We start from the raw sequence: 19,635 nt of genomic DNA, 5'->3' as shown, positions 1-19,635 counted from the left end.
AACCTTGAAAACACTATGCTATGTGAAAGAAGCCAGCCACAAAATACCATATATTATATGACTCCATTTATACGAAACAGAAAACAGGCAAATCTATAGAGACTGGAAATAGATTATCAGATGTATAGGACCAGGGGCAGGGGAGGGATAGAGACACCATGAGGTGACAGCTAAAGTCTCTTTTTGGGTTGATGAAAATGTTCTAAACTTGACTATAGTGATGGTTGCACAAATCCCCAAATATACTAATATCATCAAATTATAAGCTTTACATGGGTGAATTGTACTATGTGTGAATTTTATCTCAGAACTTATGCCAAAGAAAGAAAAAAAAGAAAAAGAAAAAAGTTTTGATCTAGTGTGGTCCTAGTTGACACCAGGAGAACAAATATTTTGGTATCAGCCAACTTTAGGTTCAAACCTTGCCTCTGCCACTAATTAGCTATATTAACTTCACTTTCCTCATCTGCAAAATGAAACATAGTGTTTGTGTTTATCAGGATTCTCCAGAGAAACAGAATCCATAAGAGATTATAGATAGATTCAGAGAGATAGATACATGGATGAAGAGATAGACAGACAGATGGACAAAGAGATAGATTTATTACAATCAGCTATCACCAACCTGAAGAACCAGGAAAGCTGGTGGTATAATTCAGTCCAAGTCCATCAGTCTGACTGAGATCCAGGGAGCCACTGTCATAAGTCTCGGAGTCTGAAGGCCCAAGAACCAGGAGCCCTTGTGTCCGAGGGCAGGAGAAGATGGCTGTCCCAGCTTAATAAGAGTATGCCCATTCTTCACCTTTTTTTCCACTTCAACCCACCATGAATTGGATGTTGCTGCTCACATATTAGCGAAGGGAGATCCCTTCTGTCAGTCTACTGATTCAAATGCTAATCTTTACCAGAAACACTCTCGCAGACACACCCAAAAATAATGTTTTACCAGTTATCTGGGCATCCCATAGGTCAGTCAAAATAACACATAAAATCAACCATCATAGTACTAATACCAACCTCACAAGGTTACTATGACAATTTTTATAAAAAGACATAGGATAGTACTCAGCAAGGGGTAAGTGCTCAACAAATGTTTACTTCTGGAGTCAGTATTAAGATTATATTATGGGGGTGCCTGGCTGGCTCAGTCAGCAGAGTGTGAAACTCTTGATCTCAGGGTTGTAAGTTCATTGAGAGAGTAGAACAGAATGTGAAATCATAACTTTCCTGGACAATTCAGAATGTCTTCTAAACAAGCTGGCATTCAAATCTCATAATAGGCCAACCCCTCTGTTAGGAACTAGGGCAAGAGAGAAATAAAAAGAGCTTATTACATCCCCAATGTAGCTCACAGGAGCACAAACATGGGAAGCAAATATTTACAGTCAGCTATAATGCTCAAACAGAAAGGGATGTTTGGGGCAAAGAGAGAAAGACACAAACCTTAGGGATAAGGAAATTTCATAAAGGAAGGAAAAACAGAAACTAGTCATAGTCATTTCACTTAGTTATTAACTAGGAAAGATCGCACTAATAACAGAAGTTTTACTAGCACTATGAGATTACCTGAAATTCACAACTTATTCCAAAGCAATTTATAATCCTTTTTTGTAGAACTTCTCACAACTGCAAATAGGGAGATGTACCATGAATAGTTAAATGTCCATTTGCTCCGGGCTCCCAACATAGAATGAGAGCCTCCCGAGGGGTAAGAACTAAGTCTCTATCTCGGGCATCTCACAGTACCTGGTGCACAGCAGGCACACAAATTTTAGTTGAACATGAATGAAGAAATATAAATAAAAACAGTCAGTGTATTCTTTCCTCCGTTGGGTTGGCTCAGAAAGCAAGTTGTCTTGCTTGACTCAAGGAAGCATTTCACTTATAACTGGAATCAAGTCCCTCTGTAATACTGTTCTGCAACTGCTGGTTCTAAACCTTAGCCAATTCCAAGTAGTTCTTGAGTTTCCAGTGGTAAATGGAAATGCTCTTGCTCACTAAATCTCTAAGCCATTCTTCTTCAGCACTTTTATTTATCAAGTGGCAGTAGGCTACATCTCCCCCACCACTGGGGTGGGAGGGAGTGTGGGGTGGAGGATGGGAAGAGAAGTGACAGGAATTACATTATATGATATGATATTGAATAAAAGGCAAGGGATTAGCCTTGCATTTAAATCCCAACGCTGCCTCTTCTTAGCTCCGTGCCCTTGGGGAAATTACTTACACCCTATGGGTCTTAGAGCTATTTTATATTCACATATAAAATAGGGACAAGACCACCAAACTCACAGAGATGTTGTAATTAATTAAACAAGATAATGTATGTTATACCTAGTGTTGTTCCTTGACTACAACAAGCACTCAATAAATGAAAGGGTTGTTTTCCTTATCTTTGTGGTTATTACATAATGCTATCTGCTCCTAAATTACTCATTTAATTTCTCTAAGTGAATGATAATAGCCTAGTTTCTTTAGAGTCAAATCCTTACTCCTTAAAAGCATCAATTTTTTAAAGCTTTTTTTTTTAAGTCATCTCTACCTCCAGTGTAGGGCTCAAACTCACAACCCCAAGATCAAGAGTAACTCGTTCTACTGACTAAGCCAGTCACGTACCATACTGACTAAGCCAGTTACGTACCATCCTGCAAAGCACTGCTATATCATACAACAAAAAAAAATCTGAGAAAACGATCCTCTTAATAGACCTCTTTATATAGATGGCTTGTGATGACACCTTTGAAAGACATCTTAGCATGTGTTACGCAGGAGCAACGTCTAATCCAGTAACCTATAAACATGATTGTTTGTACATCTATACTGGTAAAAAAAAAATCGTGCACCAGCATATATGTATATACATGAACTATAAGAAGAAAAATACTAGGCAAAGCAAGAAAATTGGAAACAATTGTCCTTAATAAAAGAAAAATGTAAAACATCTTTAAATTCAATAACTTTTGTATCTCTATGTAATATATAGTTCTTGGAGATAGCCCCCAATCTCAGTATAAAATACTGTAAATAATATAATTTGGGCAGCCCCAGTGGCCCAGTGGTTTAGCGCCACCTTCAGCCTGGGGTGTGATCCTGGAGACCTAGGATCGGATTGAGTCCCACGTCAGGCTCCCTTCATGGAGCCTGCTTCTCCCTCTGCCTGTGTCTCTGCCTCTTTCTCTGTGTGTGTGTCTGTCATGAATAAATAAATAAAATCTTTAAAAAAAAATAACATAATCTGCTAACAAGCACATGAAAAGATGCTCAAAACCATAAATTGGTAAGAAACTGCAATTAAAACCACAGTAAGATACTTCATATCCCATAGGACGACTACAATAAAAAAGAGAATAACAAATGTCGGTGAGCATGTGGAAAAATGGAAACCCTTATACATTACTGAGAAGAACGTAAAATGGTGCAACCACCTGGAAAAATACTTTGGCAATGCCATGAAAAATTAAAGAGTTATCATATGACCCAGAAATTCCATTCCAATATACATATCAAGAAAACTGAAAACATAAGTCTGTGCAAAAACATGTGTACGAATGCTCAGAGCAGTATTCATAATAGCCACATAGTAGAAATCATACAAATGTCCATCATCTGATGAATGGATTTAATAAAATGTGCTGTAGCCATTATAATGGAATAGTATTCAGCCATTAAAAAGGAGTGAAGTTTTGGTGAACCTTGAAAATATTGTGCTAAGTGAAAAAAGCCAGACATAAAAGGCTATATACTGCATGATTCCATTTATGTAAAAAGTCCAGAATATGCAAATCTATAAAGACAAGAAGTGGTTACCAGGGACTGTGCTTCTCCCACAGGGAATTGAGAGTGACTGCCAATGGGCACAGTTTCCTTTGGAAATTGTATTCATTTCCTATGGCCGCTGTAACAAATTACTATAGGAGTAGTGGCCTAAAAAGACACAAACTTACTCTCTTACACTTCCAGACTTCAAATGAGTTTTACAAGGCTAAAAATCAAGGTTCCTTCTGGAGGCTCCAGAGAAGCTATTTCCTTTCCTGTTCTAGTTTTTGGAAGCTGCCTGCGTTCTTTGGTTTGTGATGCCTTTCTTCATATCACATCACCTTTTGTCCTTCTGCTTCAGGTGTCACATCACATTCTTTCTCCTTGCCTCCTTATGGGGACAGGAGTGATTACATTTAAGTCACCATGCAGATAATCCAGGATAATCTAACCATCTCAAGAACTTTAACTCAATCAGATATTCAAAGTCCCCTTTCATCATATGCAATTACATTCATAGGCTCCAGAGATTAGGACCTGAATATCTTTAGAGGCCATTATTCAGCCTACCACAAGAATGATTTTAAAACTTTCTGGAATTTGACAATGGTGATTGACACACAACTGTGAGTACATTAAAAATCACTGAATTACACCCTTTAACAGTGAAATTTATGATATGTGAGTATCTTAGTAAAACCATTATTTTCTTCAAAAGACACTGTTGTTAGAAAAACATAGATATTACATGGTTCAAAAAAAGGCAAATGATCTGGGTGTAATTGTGCTTAGGCATAACATGAAGGAATCAAGAAATTCCATAAAGTCAAGGTTAACAGTGCTTCAGATAAACTTTTTTCCTTCAAATAAACTTCTCAACAATCCATATCCAGAATCATGTCTAATTAAATGACACACTATATATATGTGTGTGTGTGTCTATATATATGTATATACATATACATATATATACGTCTATATGTAGGATATATATACATGTATATATATAGACATGCACACATCCCACGCACACATGTATGCAAAATGACAACTGCATACATATGTATATATGCATGCATGCATGTATATCTCCTATAAATTCATTTAACTGATGTGCATGAACTGTAATGAACTGCCATACTCTAATAGGGGAGAGATGATTCTACAACCAGTGTTCATCATGGAACTCTCACTCTTCCTTTAGAATACCTGGCTACTGTACCAGGTAACACCTGATCATCTGATGGAAGTATAAGAAACCATTAATATATATTAAATTTATTAAAGCTTCATTTCTCTCTTTTTCAGATAAAAGGTATGTAAGAAACACCATAGGGATGCCTGCGTGGCTCAGTGGTTGACCGTCTGCTTTTGGCTCAGGGCGTGATCCTGGGGTCCCGGGATCGAGTCCCACATTGGGCTCCCCACGGAGAGCCTGCTTCTCCCTCTGCCTGTGTCTCTGCCTCTCTCCCTGTGTCTCTCATAGATAAATGAATAAAATCTGAAAAGAAAAGAAAAAAGAAAGAAAAGAAAAGAAAAGAAAAGAAAAGAAAAGAAAAGAAAAGAAAAGAGAAAAGAAAAAAGAAACGAGACACCATAATGTCTCTTTTCTATACCTCATGGGTGGGCTTACACATAATTCACTTTAGAGCCCACTGTTCTTGACATTGGTCCCAAACTTCACTGCACATCAAAGTCACTGGGGAACTCTTTAAAAAAAAAAAAAAAAAGCCTAGATTTCATCTCTAGAGATTCTGATTTAATAGCACAAGCTTTCCACAACTATTTAAGACCCTACCCTAAACATTAAAAACTACCACTGTTTATCTTTCTGTGAAGTCTGTAACTTGGATACAGTAGCTAAGCCAAACAAGTGAAAGAAAAGAAAGTACACTCCAATGGAAGATTTAAGTATAACATAACAAAACAAAGTCAATGACATTCTTTTATTTGACCTGTATTTTGGCCATTTCAGATCAAAGTCATTTCATGTCAATTTTTTTAAGTAAGCTAATTGATTGCTCAAATGACCATTTACAGAAGTAGAGGCAAGGTAGTATGGCTCTGAAGCAGAAAGAATGGTACCTCTGAGAATATCTTACCCATTAATGCTGAATTAGAACCCAGGGCAATACATTCCACTTTGCTATTGAGAAAAATTAGGCCTAAGTTTTCCTAAAGCTCAAAAACAAGACCACAGGATCTATCATAAGAAATCATGTAAACCCTAAAAGTAATGTACACTCAAAACATGACAAGAACTTTAGAATGACATCCAAATAATAGTACTGTTCACAGACTAACAAAATCCTTTACAGATAAATGATAAAAAGTCTCCCAAACTTAAAGAATTAAAACAGAGTGCATATATTAATCTCCTTTAAATATTCCTTCTGGATTTACATGCATGTTAAAGAGGTATTCTCAGTATTTTTGTAACTAGGTGGAGACTTATCAAATTCTTCCTGTCTTAATCCCAAATATTTCCGAAGCAAGTAAACTGCCTTTCACTAACATATGATTTTTGTCATGCTGTCAAGGTGAACACTACAGTGTTTCCAGAAATGAGCCTCTTAGTGATATTTTATCTTAGGCAATGAAAGGATGAGATACTTCTGTTTTCAGCAATACATTTATATGGCACAGAGATGAGCTTAAGTCCACAGATGACAATGCCATTTTGATAAAAGTTTAATTCTGGGTCACTTAAGGGTGTATAATGAATAAAATCTTTCTTGACTTAAACCTTTTAAATTCTTGGAAGGTACCCAAATAAGGCTTTCAATAAGATCTCAAAATCCATAAAGCTTTCCAAACATTAATGCCATTTGGTCTGCTACCATGATTCAGTAATTCCCCCTTTACACTCCATGCCCCCATTTACCCCCCAAAGAAAAACCCACCCCTTGTATAAGCTTAAACTAATAAATTTTATTCACAGGAATGGTAGAATGGCAACAATCAGCATCATTTTAGTCATGTCATTATTTCCAGCTCAGTGGCATTTATTCAGATAAGCACAATTTGCAACCACCAACTCCAGTTCTTCTGATGTTAACTGGCATCATTGAAACCCTCTCAGTATCCAACTTGTTTGATCTTTTAAAGAATGCCCTGGGTTTGTGACTGAGAGCCGGAAACTCACGGCTGGATACCCTGAAGAACGTTCATGTTCGCTTATAGACTACTCACATCAGTTCATAATCCTCATTATGAGGATGAGTCCAATTCAAGAGGGAAAATCTTTCCTACCATATTCTTGAAACACAGAATCAACAGAAAATGGGATTAAGATAATGTTATTGGGGGCAATAGGAGCTCCTAAATGTTCTAACTTCAAAAGTTGAGATTATAAATTATTCAACGTATCTTAAAAAGATCACAGGAAATCTGGATATGGCAAAGGGCAGACAGCAGAGGAAAGGGGACTGAAGTATAAAAGCATAAATGAGGGAAGGGCTTGGGGAGTGGGGGAAATAGGTAATGGGGACAGAAGAGTACACTTAAGAGGAGCACGAGTATGGAGAGAATTGTTGAATCACTATACCATACACCTGCAACTTATGTAACACTGTATGTTCACTATCCTGGAATGAAAATTTAAAACTTACTAAAAAAAGAGAAAAAAAAGCAAAAAATAGGAAATGGTAAAATTTCAAGACATCAAATTTAAAATTTCCTATTATAAGTTTTGATATAGTCCACAATTTGACATGACCTCCAAGTACTCCTTTAAAAAAAAAATAAAAACAGCCAATTAAATAGTAGGAATCTTAAGTCTTTTCTAATTAGAGAAAAAAACAATATTTTTATTTTCCCACACATTTCACATGGTGTCTGTGTGCCAAACCATATTCCACAGTACAAAAATCACATGGTGAAAATTTTATTTTGAAAATGAAAAACCGTATTGAAAAATCTACCTACAGAGTAACAAAGTAAATGTTATAATATCCCACAAATGTTTAATAAAAGGCAAGTTCCTGCTGTCCTTTTAAAGTTAAAAATAAGGCCAAACTACAACTGCAAGTGCAAGGGGTCATTGTGCTGTATATAAAAAGCTCAGCATGGAAATAGATTCAACAAATGTACAAAAAGCGTTTTCATGCCCAGAAAGAACTGAAGGCATCAAAAAACATGCTCCAACTACAAATAACGTAGAGCTCAGTTCAAAAAGACCAGCAAATTCCTTCCCTAATGCATAGCAAATTAAACTTAATCAACCCCTCTGCAAGGTTGAACAGGCAATCCACCTTTAAATGTCCCCACAAACAAAACCTCTGAACAACAAAGGAGGTTCCAGAGTGTAATAAATACCGAATCCACAGTAGGCGACAGAATCCTTACTGTACACAGCTGAGAAAACCTGCCGGGGGACAATGGATCACATTTCCATATTAAATTATATTTATCACGCTGAAAAATGCTTCAACAAAATCCAGGATTTCTATTGGCCATTTCTGTACCACACTCACTCTCTAAAACCTTTCAAACCTGCTGCGTCCCATTGAAAATCATTCCCACCCCATGGTGCTCCGAAGGAGCCGCTAGACAAAGAGCTGGGATGATGAAGAGAGGACAGGACAACCACCTTCCCCTGTGATTTCAGAAAATAAATCAATAAAAGAGGATAGAATAGCCAAAACATAACCTTGGCATAGGGTATTTCCGGGAAAATCACTGCTGTGACAAATGGCCTGAAGTGAACTCTTCCAGCGGTCAAGAATCCCCAGGAAAGGCCCCTCCTCTCCTTATCTATTGCTCAATTGTACAATACTCTGCTTTGAAAATACAACACCCTCTTGGAGCTGGGCAAGATGAAAGAGCTTTTCTTCATGATCCTGCAACGCCTATTAATTTTTGCTACAACAGACTCACAGCTGATTAAGAAAACAGAGGGCCAGCACTGCCTCACAGTCCCAACTCAAGACTCGAGAGAGAAAATGTGGAAAGTGAATGAGCGCTCCTTTTCAGGGCAATGTATTGATTTCCATTCCTGCGTACAGCGGAGCTGTGTCCCCTCCAGATGCAGGCAGTTTGTTTCGACTAGGAGTTGTCTGGCTCCTTGAAATCTCAGGAGCAACGCTACTAGATTCTTATGCACTTACAGATTTATCTTTCAAAAATGTTATGATTCATCCACCACCTCCCAGAGAATAGGTTTAGAAATAAATGGCTTTAGTCACAGAACACACTGTCCCAAAGTATATACTCACACTTTTATCATCATTGCTAAAGCAACATGATCCAATGGGAAAAGCCTAAGAATTATAGTCAAACCATAAGGCATTTAAATTCCATTTACCAAAAATTTCTATGTCATTTTGGGTGTTACTCAAACTCCCTAGGCCCATCAGCAAATATCACCTACGTTATAAGGTTATTGTGAACTTTAATATAGGATACTATGGATGCTGAATGCTAAATATGGTAACTAGCATGAAAAATATATCTTTTATAGATCTGTTTTATTAAAGTATAATAACATACTGCTGAAAGTACACATCTTTAATCTTATAGTTCAATGAATTCTGACATATGTACACACTGTTGCAACCACCACCCTGATCAAGATGGACAGACCACGGAAATACAATGTGACTCACATATTCAATTTTAAATTTTCCAGTAATCACATTTTAAAAAGGAGACAGATGAAATTAACTTAAGTATATTTTATTTAACCCAATATACCCAAAATACTACCATTTCAACCTGTAATTGACTTTAAAAATATTATCAAAGTGGTATCTTATATTTTTTATAAGGCTTCGATCTGCCTACACTTTACATTCACAGCACATCATAATTGGAATCAGCCATAGATCTAGTGCTTACTAGTCACATGTAGCTAACAGCTATGGTATTACCGGTGCAGATACAGACCGCAGTCCAGGAATTTGCCAAGGTCTCTTTCTACTCTATCCTCCCTCCTCTTCACCCCAATTAAACTACTATGCTGACTTCTGTTCCCATAGATTAATTTTGCCTATTTCTGAGTTTCATAAAAATGATACGTCTCAACTTCTTGTGACTGGTTTCTTTCTTTTTTTTTTTTTTTGTGACTGGTTTCATTCAAGGAGCATATTCTTACGATTCATCCACGTTGTCGCAAGTAGCAGTGATGTACTCCTTTTTATTGCTGGATAGCATTGCACTGTACAAATACACCACAATCTGTTCACCCATTGACCAGCTGATGAACACTTGGGCTCTTTCCAAATATGTAACTATTAACAAAGCTTAACTGAATATTCCTGTACAAGTCTTTCTGTGGACATGTTTTTATTTACTCAGGTGAATACCTAGAAGTTGAAATGCCAGATCATAAAGTAGGTGTATGTTCATCTTTACAAAGAAACTGCAGGGGCACCTGGGTGGCTCAGTTGGGTAAAGTGTCTGATGTCAGCTCAGGTCATGATCCCAGGGTCCTGGGATCGAGGCCCATGTTGGGTTCCATGGTGAGCGGAGAGTCTGCCTCTCCCTCTGCCCTTCCTCCTGCTCATATTCTCTCTCTCTCTCTCTCTCTCAAGTAAATAAGTAAAATCTTAAAAAAAAAAAAAAAACAACTGCCAAATACTTTGCCACAGTAGTCTTAAACTTTATATTCCTGACAGTAACATAGGAATATTCATACCTTCTCTGATATTTGGTATTGACAGTCTTTTTAATTTTAGTGATTGCAGTGGTTTATATGTTTCCCTTGGACCGACACTGTTGAACTTCTTTAATGTTTGCTAGCAAATTATATAACAGCTTCCTTTTCGAAGAGTGATTTGGACAGATGAAGGGAGAGTTGTAACAAAGATAAACTGAGATGACTTATATGAAATTATTTGTGATTAAAATAAAGGACACACTTGCAAGCCAGGCAGGTAATGTGAATCTAGAAGCAAAAGGAACCATAGAAAATTAGAGTACACACTCGTCTAAAGGAAGCTGCTAAGTGCTACTTAGCACCAAGTGGTCATAGCCATGTGGACAATCAAGCCAGGTACTGCAAGATATTTCTGTCTCATCAAGGAACAGTAGATATATTTACTTTCATTTATCATTAATATTAGAATTTAAAATATTAATCCTATGATAAACAAAATAGGTCATAAAAGTTTTCAAACTGATTTATAAAAATGTTGATTTTTATGAATACAGACATCTTTAGTATGATAAACATTACACCATCCAGTATTGTTATTAATCACTGGTCAAAGATGATACCTATTAAGACAAAGGTTGGCAATTTCCTGAAAGCAGATGAAATCATTTTGAGTAGCAGGGCAGCAATGCCCCATAGAAAGTTAGAAACAACTGGCCAGGACAGCAACCTTCCCTAGCAACCCTCCTATATGACCGAATATATATGACCATATTCTTATTCTTAAATGACTGTCTATATCATATACATTTCATAAGAATGTAGTTAACAACTAATAATGCTTCAGTGGCCGTGCCTACCTAGGAGTATCTGCACTATTTGGAGAGAGGAGAAGAAAGATGTATGTTGGTAAAACAGTACAGCTCCTTTGGACAACAGTCTGGCCATCAATCAAACAGCTAAACATAGAGCTACATGACCCAGCAATTCGACTCTTAGATACATACTTAAGAAAAATGAAACATATGTCCACACAAGACCTTGTACATGAGGGGGTGTCTAGGTGGCTCAGTCAGTTAGGCATCAGCCTTTTTTGGCTCAGGTAATGATCCTGGGGTCCGGAGATGGAGCCCTGCAATGGGCTCCACTACTTAGTGGGAAGTCTGCTTCTCCATCTCCCTCTGACCCTTCCCCCATTTCATACACTCTCTCATAAATTTTTAAAATCTTTAAAAAAAAAAAAAAGACCTTGTACATGAATGTTCATAGCAGCATTATTCATTATAGCTAAAATGTGGGGTAAAAACAAATGACCATCACCAAATGGATGGATAAATAAAATGTGGTATAGCCATACAATGCAGTATTACCCAGCTATTAAAAAAAATAATGTATGGATACACGCTACAGCAGAGATGAACCTTGAAAACACTATTTAATGAAAAGCCAGTCACAAAAGGCCACATATTATATGGCTCCTTTTACATGAAATGTCCACAACAAGCAAATCTATAGAGAAAGAAAATAGATTAGTGGCTTCCTAAAGCTGGGGGACAAGGTGTGGGGGGTATGGGATTTCTTTTTGGGGTAATGAAATGTTCTAAAATTGACTGTGCAGATGGATGCACAACTCTGTAAATATTCAAAAACCCACTGAATTCTAAACCATAAATTGGTGAATTATATCTCATTAGGGCTGTTTACAAGACAGCTTTCTTTGTAAAACAAGAAAAAAAAAACAGAACTACAGTGAGCCACAGAGCCTCTCTCTTCTATACCCAGATTCTTTCCCTCTGCCACTGAACTTGCTGCTGCTATGCGGTTTAGAGGATTCTTTTGCTATCATCTATTTCTCCTCTCCCTTATTTCTAAATTTCAAATACATTTAGTGTACTTAACACAGTGTTCTCCTCTACTAGACTGTGAATTCCTAAGGTCAAAATTGTCTCATACACCTTTATATCCAGAAAGCCTTGCACGTCCTGGACTAAACCATCAGTATTTGGGACGCCTGGATGGCTCAGTGGTTGGCGTCTGCCTTGGGCTCAGGGCGTGATCCCAGGGTCCAGGACCAAGTCCTGCATGAGGCTCCCCACAGGAAGCCTGCTTCTCCCTCTGCCTGTGTCTCTGCCTCTGCGTGTGTGTGTGTGTGTGTCTCATGAATAAATAAAATCTTTTAAAAAATTAAAATAAACAGTCAATATTTTTATTTTAAGGTTAGTGCTTATTGTTTCCTGCCCAAGGAATCCTTGCCTACTGTCTGCTATGGCAGTGGCCACAGGGTCCGAGGGGGCAGCCATGCCACCTGCTCTCCTCCCCACCTCTACTCTTCAGAAGATGAATAAATGACAACTTGGTAGAATCCTTTTGAAAGGTCACCAGCCTTTTCTACTTGAACATTTTCTGAAATGAGCAACAAACTGTTTGGGATTATGAGATAAGTAGGATCTCTTTTACACTTAAACCCATAAATCTATAAAGCAAAACAGTGACATTTTTAAAACATAAAAAAAAAGCTAACCAAAAAAAGCTGAAGTTTGGATTTAATATGATCTCAAGCAAACAAGATGAACTTTCAAAGCACTTATAATAACAATACACAAATGATTTAAAAATAAAACTAATTAAGGGGTACCTGGGGGCTCAGTCCATTAAGTATCTGCCTTTGGCTCAAGTCATGATCTCAAGGTCCTGAGATTGAGCCCAGTGTTCAGCTCCACGCTCAGCAGAGAGCCTGCTTCTCCCTCTCCTTCTGCCTCTCCCCTCTCTTGTGCATGCTCTCTCTCTCTCAAATAAATAAATAAAATCTTTAAGAAACAAAAATAAGGGACGCCTGGGTGGCTCAGTGGTTGAACATCTGCCTTTGGCTCAAGGCGTGATGCCGGGTCCAGAGACAGAGTCCTGCAACAGGATCCTTGCAGGGAACCTGCTTCTCCCTCTGTCTGTGTCTCTGCCTCTCTGTGTGTCTCTCATGAATAAATAAATAAAAATTTTTAAAAAATTTTAATGCAAATAAAAATTAAAAATATAGTTAGCTTTTTAAAACTTCTACTTAAAACTTAAATTAAATCACCACCCTGCCTCCTTTATTAATAATTCTCCAAAGCCCTGAATCTTAACCCACATGGGGCAAATTCACTATGAGGAAACAATTTAGATCTTTCCTTTCCCTTATGACAGCTTGTAATTTGGGGACATAAGGAGTTACGGCTCCTTATAGCAAGCACAGTGATCATAACAAGAAACACTACCAAGAAGTTAATGACTTAGTGACACAAGGTGAACTGTTCTCCCTAGTAACAAATAATACTGCCAGAAATTTGGATACAAATAGCTACATTCCACATCTCTCTCATGCTCAGGTAAGCATGGGCAACAGAATGAACATTACTACAAAAACACCTTAATTATTTTTTAAAAATCATAAAAATATCCTTAAAACTCTAAAATACTTATTCTAAGAAAATAATCCAAAAGAAAAGTAAAGCTTTACATAGGTAACTATTTCTCAGACTACTAATTATAAAGAGAGAAAAGTGGGGCTCGGGGGGTGCCTGGGTGGCTCAGGTCATGATCTCAGGGATTGAGCCCCATGTCAGGCTCCATGCTCGGCAGGGGTCTGCTTGGGAGTTTCTTTTTTTCCTTTCCCTCTCTCTAAAATAATAAATCCTTCTAAAAATAAATAAATAGAGAAAAGTGGGAAGGAACTTAAAATCCAATCAAAAATGAATTATTTGGGGCAGCCCCGGTGGCTCAGCGGTTTAGTGCCGCCTTCAGCCCAGGGCCTGATCCTGGAGGCCCGGGATCAAGTCCCACGTCGGGCTCCCTGCATGGAGCCTGCTTCTCCCTCTGCCTGTGTCTCTGCCTCTCTCTCTCTCTCTTTCTGTGTCTCTCAAGAATTAAAAAAAAATAATAATGAATTATTTGTGGGGTGCCTAGTTGGTTGAACAACCAATTTTTGGTTTCAGCTCAGGTCATGATCTCAGGGTTGTAAGATCTAGCCCCGAGTCGGGTTATGTGCTCAGTTCAGAGTCTGCTTGTCCTTCTCCCTCTGTTCCTCCTTTGCTCTCTCTTTCACTCTCTCTCTCTAAAATAAATAATTTTTTTTTAATTTTAAGAAATTTTTAAGAAAAATTATTTGATTACTTATGATACTTTTACTCAATGGAATGTAATTAAGTCATTAAAATATATGGCAACATCAAAAATATTTTTAGCAAAGTGTAAAGTAAAAAGAGAAGATAGAAATAAAATATACATGTAAAAAAACAAAATGGAAAAGAATATAAACAAAATGAAAATGCTTTTGTGAAAAGTTGATGAGGGATATTATTTTTTTCATTATTCAAAGTAAATGTAAAAAAAAAAGTAAATGTGATGCCATAAAAACTAAATGTCTTTAAAAGTGATATAAAAACATTCAACATATCTTTAAGTTATGAAATCTAATTTTTAATCTAGATTTAAACCTAAATTTAAATCTAGTTTTTAGTAAAAACACTAAAAATTAATCTAGACTAGCTCAAAACATGTTTTTCATTAGGATTTTTATGCAAAGCTTAAATTATATAAAATCTCATGCAGCAAACCAATCACAAAGGAAATAGAAGAGAAATGGAAGTGTGAGAAATGAGTCCAAATATCATGTTCACATAAAGATTTCTCCAATAATATCACCCCATAACTAGGTCAACTGAACACAAATGTGACTAACAAAAACACACAGTGGTCATTTGTGAATTATCTCTCAACAAACCTGGGTTGTGTTTTTTTTTTTTAACAGTGATTAAGACAGACTTTGAATTCAGCAAGACCTGTGTTTGAATCCTGACTCTACCATGTTAGCTATACAACCTTGGGCAATTACTGAACTGTTTGCCTTCCAGGAGAAAATAGTCCCTTTCACATAGAGGGCTTCTTTTAGTAAGATTAAATGAGATAATAAATATAATGATTGTAATATATAACAATTACCATATAGAAAACACTCCGTAAATGAACATATGCTTACTAATACTATTATTAAAACATCTCTAATAGTTTTCCATGAACTTAAATGAAAACATTCTGCTAATTTCATTAAAAATAAAGAAAAATGTAATATGTAGACAAAGTGGTAAAATGGAACATACGTGTCTTTATTTCTTTAGTAAAAGGCAAAAGATTTATTTGATCTGAAGAGAAACCAGAGTATGGAACATACATGTCTTTATCTGATATTTCATATGGTTTGATAAGTTCTCTTTGTAGTAAAAGGCCCATAAAAAAGGCTCACAATTTCCCAGTCTCCCTTACTTTGAAAATGAGAAAAAAACTTGTTTTACTAATCATTCCTATAGGAACAAAATGTAACTTGGCTGACAGGGCAAGTTAAAAGCTAGGAAGAAGAGAATGTTCTAAAGATCAGAATAGACATTTCTCCAAAAAAATATATAAGTGGCCAAGAAACACAAGAAGAAAAGATGCTCAATATCATTACTCATCAGGGAAATGCAAATCAAAGCCTTATGAGATACCACTTCATACTCACTATGATGGCTACAGTTAGAAAAGAGAAAAATAAAGACAGCTAAGAAGTGTTGCTGAGGATGAGTAGAAATTAGAATCTTCATATGCTGCTGGTGGGAATGCAAAATAGCACAGCCTTTTTGGAAAACAGTCTGGCAGTTTCTTCAATGGTTAAACAAAGAGCAAGCATGTGACCTACCAATTCCATTCCTAGGCATATACCTCCCCAAAATGAAGATATATGTCTATGCCAAAATCTGTACACAAATGCTCATAGCAGCATTATTCATAATAGACAAAAAAGGGAAAAAAAACTAAATGCTAACTGATAAATGGATAAAATGTCAAATTGCTGTACAGAATATTATCTGATCATAAAAAGAAGTGAGGTACTGTACTGATACATGATACAACACTGATGAACCTTGAAAACTTGTTAAGTAAAAGAAGCCAGTCATAAAAAAACAAAATATTGTATGATTCCATTTATATAAACTGTTCAGAATAGGCAAATCCATAGAGAGGGAAAGTAGACTCATGGTTGCCTAGAGCCTAGAGCTAGAGCAGATGTGACCGGCTGGCAAGTGACAGCTAAAGGGTACAGGGGTTCTTTGTGGAGGTGGTGAAATATTCTAAAACTGACTGTAGTGATGACTGTACATGCTGAACATATACTAAAATCTATCAAATTATAAACATTTAAATAGATGAAATGAATAGTATGTGATTGATAGTTTAATAAAATTTATTTTTAAAGTGAGAGAATATTGCTTCACAGAGACATAACTTTGTATTAAGTCAAAAAGAAATGCAGTGCCAGGGTGGCTCAGTGGGTTAAGCAACCAACTCTTGATTTCAGCTCAATCATGTTCTCAGGGTCATAAGATCAAACCCCACAGAAGGCTCTGTACTTAGCAAGGAGTCTGCTTGAGATTCTCTCTCTCCCTCTACCTCTGCCCTTCTCTCTCACTTGCATGTTCAAGCTTTCTTTCTCTCAAATAATTAAAAAAAGAAGAAGAAAATTAAGATAAATGGGGATGAAATATGGCCAAAAGTGATGAGAAAGCTGGATGGAAAAAATATGGAAAAGATAATGCAAGAATATTAATTTTCCTTTGAAAATGGCAAACCCTCACCCTGAAGATAAAGAAAAGTACTTTTTTCAATGCTCTTATTTTTCAAAGGAGGGGAGCATCAAAATAAAAGAAAGTCAGACTTGGAGAGAGTCTTGGCTCTGTTTTCCTTCTCTTTCATTTATGAGTCATGTGACCTTAGAAAGTTACTTTTAATTGCCAGAGCCACTATTTCTTCAATATAAATGAACCCCAGTCTCACAAAGTATCCAAATTCATATTAGGTATCCCAGAAATATTAGCTGCAACTTGTAAAAAAGTAGTTCAACCATAAAAAAAAAAAAAGAAAAAAAAAAAAAGTTTGAGGTCCTGAATCAATATACCAATAATGCTAAGGAAACAATAAGTTTCTTTTCTAGTTCCAAAATGGAAACTACATTCTTGTCTTTAAGGTTAACCAAGATTCCTAGAACTTCCCCTTACGTTTTGGGTTTGGTAAAACACAAAATAAGAAACTCATAGTAGAAGGATGATCTTCACCTTCATACAGTTGGTATTGAGGTGGAATTCATCCTTTCAATCTCTCATTGGAGACCATCATAAACGATTAAGGAGTAGGAATTGCAGGCTTAATCTGACCCTCCAGGAACATGAATTTCATAACTGTGACTCTAAACTGAGGAGTCCAGGGTCAATTTTAAGAAAAAGATATCTACTTATTATGCAAAATGCAAAGTTGGGAAAGCCCAATGAAATCCAATTTGGGATGCTCTTCCAAAAGTATTTTCTAAAAGACACAGTTAACTCAATTTTACTCTTTCCTTAATAGTTTTTAAAATTTCATTGTTTTTGCCTTTCTATATTCTTAATTATATTTGACAGTCAAGAATCTAAAGAGCAGTGGATAGACAAATTACTACCAAATGCTACTGGGAAATAGATTTATAACTATGCTGAATATTTTCATTCTTGAAACTCTTGGCAACCATCAATTGCTTCACACATGATATCAATTAGAAGACAGAATAAGTGGCCTCACAAAATGCATGCTGGTTTCTGTGGATAGCATGCTAGCAAAAAAAAGAAAAACAAGATTAGCTCAAAATTAGTAAATGTGGCCTGGCAAGAGCCTCCAAATTGAGTATATTTTGCAACTTTAACACACATCACAGGACAGAACAGCAGCAGCTTCACAAATAATGAACACATACAAAAAAAGCTTGGAAAGGCTTAAACAAAACACAAAGATATATTACTACTGTCAAGGTTCACCAGACACTGAATATACCAGCAACTTGAGCTCAATCTTACCAACCTCCAGACCATGAGAAGTGTTTGTTAATAATCTACCCAGTTTATATTATGTTGTATTACAGCAACCTGAATGGATTTAGATATTTAGTAAAATACTTTGGGTAGTGGTTTGGATTGGGGGGGGGGGGATAGATTTCAACAATCCTAAATTGTCTCCTTTAAGTGTTGAAAGAAGTAACGAGAGCTTTAGAACTGAAAGGACAGGATATCATCTGTAGGAAGAAATTAAGTCACTGTCCTATATAATGTAAGCTTTAGGGAAAAGATTAAAAGCAAAAAATTACTTGAAACCTCCTTGATGGCACTATCTCCAACTGTGTATCAATTTTTCAGGAGCAAGCTCAACATTTAAAGAGCACCTATGTGGGCAGACATTTTTTTTTTCTTGAGTAATCTTTTATTTTCATATGAAGAACTAGAGGCTCAGAGGTTAGGTAAACTAACCAAAGGACAGGAAGCTAATAACTGGTAAGTCTCAGGGACAGTCCCACAAATGCCCCAAAACAAAGATTTTTCCTACTACATCAGGCTACATTTTTCCTATCTCCAGTACTAACTACAGTTAATGATAACTTATAGAAATGGAATGAGAAAAATTAGCACCAGACACTGAGAATTTCTTATGAGTTAATAAGCATCTATAGACAACAGAGCCGTGTAGTAATAGCAGGGGATGGGTGGAGAACACAATGGAATTATAGACACAGTAAGACAAAATGACCATTTGTTAGAGGGAAAAAGTTAATTTTGGAAAGAACTTGATGTCTGTTTGGAAAAAAATAACCAAAAGGAAATACTCCAAAATGGTAACCATGATCACTGCTTGGAGGTGAAAGTATAGAACTCTCTCTACTCACAAAGCTTCTATTAAAAACTCATTTCAAAATAAGGTTTAGAATTATTTATCATGAAGGCAAGATAATTATTAAAGTGACACTTCCTAATTCCAGATGACTAACTAAAGCAATAAAAAACAAAAGTCCTTGGTTATGTGTAGGTGTCCCCTGCTATAACAGCCCTCTGCTATGAAACCCTAACAACTTTGTCAACCACTGGGCTCATGGTCTAAAAGCATTGCCCTCAGCACACTGGTTCCTAAACAGTGACGATGCTCATCTCTAAGCAAACAAGTGTTTACCCAAAAGAACAGTAGGTTAGCCTCATACCAAGACCCTGAGTAAATAACCCCCTTCAAAGTTCTATTTCCCTCATCTATAAAATGGTGTTATAATCCTTATATTGCAGAATTAATGAGGAGCATAAACGGAAAATACTTAGCACAAGAACATGAGCTTATAATTGCTAGTACGGTCACTGCCTGCATTATATCATTATATTCATTATCGTATCAACCGTAATTGCCGTAAGCTAAGAAAATTCCACTTAGTCTCC

The 19,635-nt window shown here is 36.5% G+C and overlaps 1 protein-coding gene across 2 annotated transcripts in view; it reads right to left on the bottom strand.

The window, feature by feature from the left end:
* FOCAD (focadhesin) overlaps positions 1-19,635 on the bottom strand; it is a 312,226-nt gene that overhangs the window by 144,059 nt on the left and 148,532 nt on the right. The gene's annotated exons all lie outside the window — the stretch shown is intronic.

Source organism: Canis aureus, chromosome 10 (genome assembly GCF_053574225.1).
Source record: "Canis aureus isolate CA01 chromosome 10, VMU_Caureus_v.1.0, whole genome shotgun sequence".
NCBI lineage: Eukaryota > Metazoa > Chordata > Mammalia > Carnivora > Canidae > Canis > Canis aureus.
Note: the sequence above shows the minus strand (reverse complement) of the source record. Positions and strands in the feature narration are given on the sequence as shown.